Source organism: Salarias fasciatus, chromosome 15 (assembly GCF_902148845.1).
Source record: "Salarias fasciatus chromosome 15, fSalaFa1.1, whole genome shotgun sequence".
NCBI lineage: Eukaryota > Metazoa > Chordata > Actinopteri > Blenniiformes > Blenniidae > Salarias > Salarias fasciatus.
Window position 1 is genome coordinate 14,411,020 of NC_043759.1, and position 8,002 is coordinate 14,419,021.

At 42.7% G+C, this 8,002-nt stretch overlaps 1 non-coding gene across 1 annotated transcript; it reads left to right on the forward strand.

Moving 5' to 3' along the window:
* The first annotated feature begins 1,093 nt into the window (after nucleotides 1–1,093).
* Nucleotides 1,094–1,257, forward strand: LOC115402552 (U1 spliceosomal RNA). The gene has a single exon (XR_003933147.1). It is a non-coding gene; the product is annotated as a U1 spliceosomal RNA (small nuclear RNA).
* Nucleotides 1,258–8,002: the final 6,745 nt, after the last annotated feature.

An 8,002-nucleotide genomic window follows, 5' to 3' on the forward strand; every position in this document is an offset into this window, starting at 1 on the left:
GCCTCCGTGGTGAATCCCACTGACACCATGTTTATGGTCAATGCTACAATCAGGATGGTGCCGATGGCGCTGCTAGTCTGTGGTGCCAAGCCGGCGTAGCCAGAGCTGGAGTTAGCTGTCAAGTTGAACAGGAAGTCGACATTTTGCCCCAGACTTAGATCAAGTGACAGATTGGTTGTGTAATCCATGATGTCTTCAGTGTGGGATTGTGAGCTGTCACTATGTATTTGACAAATCCTATGCCAGTCCTTACAGGTCAGCGCTTTGTTACGCCCCCTGTCCCATCAAAATTATGCAATCGTTTGCAGTTAACATCAAATTAAAAGAACACATTCAATAGTTCATAGATCATAGAAATCTGGGCTGGTCCAGATTGGAATTCTGTAGACATTCCATGCTCTGCTAGTCTAGAATAGAATTCCATCATGGGCCTGCCTTATTCTGGATCGAGTCAGATTCCTCGACATTCTCTGGTTGCCAGTTAATGCACCCAGACAAAATAAATTCAAATGTTGTAGTGCAAAGATATGACTTTCTGAAAACCTTCAGTTATTCATATTTTGAACCAACTTTGTCCTTTGTTCATCCTGCTGACTGTATCATTAGTGACCCTGCAAGCTATGTATTGCCACTGACAGTGCATTTCACACATATGAGCAGCAGGTGGCAGCAGCAGGACATTCCAGGACAAAGAACAGGAAGTGTGTATGTGAGTTTTTATACATTTCTATAAAATGTAAGATGTGGATCAAAATGGTTTTCCTACCACTGTTTTCATTCTTTTCCACAACAACCTTGTGTTTGACTGCAAGTCGTTTTTGTGGAACTGAAAGAACGAAAACAAAGTGTTTTGAAAGTAGTCAGGACGTGCTCACTCTGCAATGCATGATGGGAAAAATGAGCACGGTGGTCTGACTAAAACGTGAATTTTGTGTTTTTAAGGTGCCCTGAGCAGCATGTTGTGGCTGTGAAGCATTTGATAGAAAGCAGCCTGATGCAGGTGGTGTGTTTTTGGATTTGTTGTGAGTGATTAAACTGTGAATGAGGTGTATGTGTGCGTGGAAGGGGTGTGTGAGCGGAGCGTGTACAATTCATACTTACCTGGCAGGGGAGATACCATGATCAAGAAGGTGGTTCACCCAGGGCGAGGCTCAGCCATTGCACTCCGGTTGTGCTGACCCCTGCGAATTCCCCAAATGTGGGAATCTCGACTGCATAATTTCTGGTAGTGGGGGACTGCGTTCGCGCTCTCCCCTGATCACTTGTTCAAAGAAAAATATCAATGTCTTAAAGATGGAAATGAGCATGAGCCATTGAGATGATCTGTGCCCCTTGTAAAGAGCCTTACTGCTGATATGTGACACACAGTAGTGATGGACAGACGAGGCGTCATGAAGCGTTTCAACATGTTGCCAAACTATTTATACTGTGTTGATGCTGTGTCACTGAATACTGACACCTGCTGGACCTTAAAAATCCCGACAGGCAACCGAGTTGATAGACTCAACTGACACTGATTGGATGACTTCATATGTACAATAACATAATACAATAACATTGTATTTTATATTGTATTATTTCATTGCTTCATTTAAGTTTAAAATCTTTGGTATTTTTATATACAGTCAAATAATGTAAACGAGTATAACGTGAAAATCTCAGTGAATGTGTTGTGAATGAGGATGGTTGTGGACTGGGATTTTTTTATTTACAAATTTTTATTAAAAAAAATAAGTTTCTCCAAAGTTTTGAAATTACGCCTGTTACGCTTTTTGAATACAATTTCTCCGGCAGTAGAAAAGACCCGCTCACATGGCACAAATGAGGCTGGAGTACAGCGAAATTGTAAGGACAGCTTGAAAAGGTTTAGGTACGTTGTTTTATGGTTGTTCCAGTATGGCAAAGGTTCCTGGGACCTGACAATGTACCTCTGCACCTCCTGAATGGCATCAGCTGTGGCACTTGTGGTCTGCCTGCCCACTTCAATGTCAAACTGTTTCCAAAGGTGATCTAAAAAAACGACAAATTGGCATTTTAGTACATGATTTCCAAACAACAAACAAATAATGCTGAATAACATGCCTGAAGTGGGTGCAGACAGCTGTTGTGAAGACGGTCCTGGCTGGGGCTGATTTGTGCGTCCGATTACGCTCTAGTACATGATATAGCATTTTCTTTTTTATTTTTGTGGTGACTAAATGACATCGAGCCATGCACTCAAAAGTTCTTTACTTTTTCCTTCAGGTTGTCTGAGTGCTCTTCATAAACCACCTACTCAAGTACACCAAAACCCCAAATTAACAAGAAAAACAACAAAAAACTTAACACAAAAAAAGGATGTGGAACACACACTGCGGTTCATGCCTCCCCAAACTGCTGTGCTCCTCCAATCCCAAAGTTCTTGTGTTCCTTAAAGTCTTCAAAATTAAGGCCAGGTGGAATCTGTAGTGTCCAGCTGCAGGTGTTGGCCTTCGGGAGGTGTGAAGAGGTGTCGTCTGGGAGAACATGCAGCTCAGGCTTTGGGGTGAACCCACAGCTGGGATTCTCTTCAGTCCTGTTGCAAAAATAAGTACATCGGCTAGGGATAATGGAGCTTCTCCTCCTCCAGCCTCCAGCAGCCAGTCCGGCCAGAAGGCCCCCGGCACTACCGCTTTTGTCCACTGGCGCCGCCAAAATCAAGGAAAACTGAAAGTTCCTTAGTGTAGCCTTTAACAGAACAAAGGCTGAAAATAGCAAAATAAAATCAACAGTCAGTTCACCAGAGACCGGGAGAGTAGGAAGGAAAAGGCACAGAGGGTCAACTTAACTGAATAAACAAATGAGAGAAAAAAGAATAAAGTGGATGGATTGAAACAGTTGGTAAAATGCATAATGACAAGGAGATAATCGTACAATAGGCATACATAAGAGATTTCCAGATACATAGATTAATTTAAGACTGTTGAAGGTTGACATCACATCAGGAAGATTGAAAAGAAGAGGCAGATAGAGGACTGGTAAAAAGAGGAAAATGTATAAATAAAATAAATAAATAAAAAAATACATTAAAGTGAAATAATACCTGAGTTAATCCCGGGTTTATCTGGGACTTCATTTTCATGCTTGGCTTGGTAATGACTCAGCATTGAAGAGGTGCTTCTGTTCAAAAAAGACAGTTGTGACATTTAGCCTGCAGAAAATAATATGGATAGTAAGCTAAGTGTCACTTTGAGATGAGATTGAATTCAGACAGATCAAGTGGAAACTTTGAGAGGAACAGGATGAAACAAGGATATTAAAACAATTACCGTATTTTCCGACACAAGATCAAAATGTTCCCACACGGTGGAAATCTTTCTCTTTGCTTGAAGCTGCTCCAAAATTCTCAATGAATTTCAGGATGATCACGTCTGAGTAGATCACAGTTTCTTTTCTGAGATGGCCCATACCATAGATATATACAAACACTAGATGGCTCATGCGCACTGTAACCCAACAGGGACTAATGTCATCACATGGCGGCCATCATGGGACAGGACCGCTCGCTCACTCGTGTCATTAAAGTCAATTGAGTATCAACTTTGAAATGATTATTGATTGCTCAATTTTCAACCGATTTTCAAATAACTTGGTTTGTTAAAAATGTCAGACATGTAGATATTTCACTGCATGCTTACAAATAGTTATAACCATGGAGTTTGATATGAAAATTACTTTAAGTGGATTGGTCACATCACTACACACAGACACCAAAATTCTATTAGCAATATTTAATATAAGTTGTGACGGGTGCGAGGTGGAAGGACCCAGGCGCAGGGAGCCAGGCGGGGTACAAAGTCTTTTATTTCCAAAATAACTCGGGTAACCAGGAACTCACGAAACTCAGGAACACAGGAACAAAAGGCAAACAGAGCTGAGGTGCAGGCAGGGACAGGGACGCACGCAGACAGACCCACAAGGAGCCGACAAGACACACTAGGAGATGGGGCTTAATAAAGGGGGCAGGACTGGTGCAGCACATGAGGGAGTTAACGAGACAGACCAGACAGGAGAATAAGAGGAGCAGGCAGGTGACCAGGCAGGATAACATGAGGGCAGACCAACAAAACAGGACCCGAGCGCCCCCACATGGGTGCAGGGGCACAGGGCGTGACGTAAGTATAAAATAAATCATGAAAACAATTGAGAAACAAACAATAAATGTTGTGATAAATAAATGCAAAATAAAAATAAATAATAAATAATAATAATGCATAATAAATCATGGACTGTTTTTATTTTTGGTTTAAGAGGAACATCAGACCAAAGCCACACTTACTTGCCTTTACTGAACCTCAAAGCACGACAAAAAAAAAACAAAAAACATATGCAGTACATATACACATACACATGTGCACACACAGTTTGAAAGCACACTAATGTCCTTTGAAAAAGACTGTTTTGTTGAGCTTCTGCCTCTCATTGTCACGCTGCAGGCTAAGCCTCAGTTTGAAAAACAGGGAAACAACTAAGGTCAACAGTGTATGGTGATGATAGTCGATGCCATAGTGTGCGTCGTTGATGTGCTCCCCGAGCAAAAACATCTTCGGAACCTATGCTCTTCCGCACCATGTAGAGGAACTCCAACAGTTTGATGGGGTGTGATCATCTGGAATGTGCTGATACTTGGCAAACGACCCACTCTGCTGCCCTGACAACCTTTACTGTGCCTTGAGATGGACTGACTGAACCTCCATTGTTTTTCATAGTCAGCAGGTGGTAGCTCTTGTCCTTACCAGCAGATTCAGCATCCATCACAGGACTGGCCCAGCAGACATCGCAGGAAAGCTTCTGAAGAGTGCGTCGCACTACAAATCCTGAAATTAGCTATAAACATTCATATTATAACTTACAATAATTATTAAGCCTTGGAAGAATAATCAGCTATAGAGTAAATCTACCATCAATTGACCTTTACCTGAAATGTACACAACAATGTTATCCACGAAACCATTGAAGTGCTTGGGAAGGTAGCTGTGGTCATGTACAAGGGCAGGAATGTCAGCAAATGGGATGGAAGATCTTCTCCTTCTGCAGAGGACATGTCTACAACCGACAGGTTGGAGCTCCATGTCATCCTGTGCTGTCACATTGCCTTTGTTACTTGGTTTAACAACCCAACACCTGGCCATCAGCTTCCGAAAGATATACTTGGAACTGGCAGGCATTAGGGTTGCTGTTCCAGTCACCTTAAAAATAAAAACAAAACAAACCGTGATATATACATTAAACCATGAACCATGAATAATACAATTACATTACATAGACATTCAGTATAATTTCAGTTAAAAAAAAATAGCCACCCCTGAATAACTTTATCATACAGTTTCTTAAATTTACTTTTAGTGCACTAAACCTGCTTGTATCAATTCTTGAGGACAGAGCATCTGAACTTGAAGCTGAAGGCAGTAGAGCATCACATAAATTTGATGATTAAAAAAAAAAAAACGGACTCATGGAATTTAGAGATGCATACTGTTAGAGATGAGCTATTGGTAACTGTTTAGAAGTCTCTCACTAATCAGTGCATTATAATAAAGATTTCGTAGTGGATATAGTTACTACTCAACAGGGTAACCGTAACCCTACACATCAAAGGATGATATGGTATTGGTAACAACAAAAATAGATCTACAAGCAAGTTTTCACATTTTTGAAAAATCTTAGCATTTGAAATCTCTCACCAGTGGTGGATGCCACAAATGCCACCAGGATAAAAGCAATGAATCACTTAATTGCTCATAAGAAAAACACTGAAAAATGATGTAGTTAAAGATGCAGCTATCCTACCTCAATGAATTCTGCAGTAGCCTCGCAGTCTTTCAACACAGCATACTCTGGTTCCTTCAGATCCTGCAAGCTGAGCTTTCCCCTTCTTCCTCTCTCCAAGCAGTTTTGCATTGCCTCATTTATTGGATGGAGCTCTCCGCATCCTCTCAGGTATATCCAGTAATTGGCTCTCAACTGCTTCCTGCACAGGTGAAGTGGTAATTCTCCTGCCTCTACTTTGAGAGCACACACTGAGGAAGTTTTGACTGCTCCTAAACAGATCTTCAAGGCCTGCGCCTGAACTCCATCCAAAATTGCCAAAACAGACTTTGCTGCTGATCCGTATGCAACACTTCCATAGTCTACCTTTGATCGAATTAGTGCTATGTATATGCGCTTCAGTGATGCTGTGTTAACCCCCCATTTAACCCCCTGTCAGACTCCTCATAACATGAATTACTTTCTTATACTTCCCTATCCGCTGAACCCCTTCCTGCAGCATGTGTCCCACATTCCTCCCTCTTTTCCACAGAGCCCCGTCAGCAAAAAGTGATTTCCCCAGAAATGTCACCGCTGTCACCAATGTCCTATCACCACTTTAAATACTTTCACCTTCCCGACATTCAGCAACCCCTTGGCCTTCCTGACTTGCTCCTCGCTGACGCATCCAACCAGCAGGTTCCCATCCCCCAGCACTCTGGCATATTTCACTTCTCCAACCTGATCGCTAAGCACTCTTGTAAGTTTTAGCTGATCCGTTTTCGTTACTCCTCCCTCTCTTTCAAACCTCACTAGTACATTTATCGCTTCTCCCCTCTGCCGCCGCTTTCCCTCATTGTCACTACTCGATTCCCCGCCTACACCATCATTATTCTTCTTCCTCTTTTTCCTCCTTTTCACCTGCCAATCCCCCGAGTCTACTCCCTCACTTTCCCTCTCATATGTGACGGATGCGCTTCCTTAAAAACAGTTTGGCGCGTCAATGAGTAGTGCGTTACTGTTACAAAGACAAAATAAGAGATCTTCAATTAAGTTTTGTTTTTAAAGAGAGAAAACCCAACAGTTCCACATGAGCAAGCATCAGCGACTGTGGAAAAGAGAAACTCCCCTTTTTAAAGGAAGAAACCTTTGCAGAACCAGGCTCAGAGGTGGCGACTTTCTGCTATTCTGGTTGGGATGAGGGGATGGAAGACAACAGACAGATGGAGGGGAAAGATACAGACAAAATATGAAAAATCAAACATTAAATGTTGCCAATTATATTTGCAGTATCTACATAATGGAATATTTACAGTTTAAACACATTACAATATATTGTGATACTTACAGTATGTACATCAGTGATGTCTGATTTGGCATCTCAGATGGATTGTGGTGTGTCACATAGAGCCCGAAAGTCAGTCCACTGAATTTTTTAAGTCTTCAAAAGTTTCAAAAGTCTTGCCAGCCAGCTCTTTTGATGTTGAGGATTGCGATGCCTCACACTGTTTTTTTTTTTTTTTTTTTTTTTTGTGCCTCTGTGTGGACTTGTAACAAAGCACAGGTGTAAAGTTTGATAGTTTAGGTTCACTTTATTTCGTTTTTCTCCTCTTATAGAATGTCGACCTTGCTGGCAAGCGGTCTGGCACCAAAAAGGACGCCTGTGGCTGAGGCAGTCCCACTTGTGCAGTGGTGGGCTGACTGACTGTGGGCTGTGGTCCCGGTGCCGCTGTGGTGGCAACGACAGATGAGTGAAATACCAGGTTGCGTCTTTTTTTTTAATTTTTCTAGTCCCTGCCAACTATGGAACGACCTCGTACCACACCTGAGGTCAGTTGGTGTGCTGCCTCTGGTCTGGTAGCTCTGCTGTTGGGTGCTGTGCGGCGCTTGAGAGAGACTCGTGACTGTGCCTGACACCCAGGCCTTGTTCGGTGGCGTTTGTGGCAGACAGGGCCTCCTGTCGTCTAACAAACTCGGTGACGCATTTGGAGTGTATTTCAGCAGCGGTATTCCAAGTTTGCTGAGTTCGGGGTTGTCCACCGTCACCCTCTGCTGCACACGCTGATAGTTTGGTGATTTCCGACAGCGTTGAACCCCGAGCCTTCGCCACGCACCCGGGATGTAGCCACAGCTGTTGTATTACACAGTACATGAGGCGGTTCTTCCTCGAGTCCAGCAGGTGGGCGGCAGAGTAACGTTTACCGAACTTGACTGACAGTCAGCTTTGGTGCAGAAA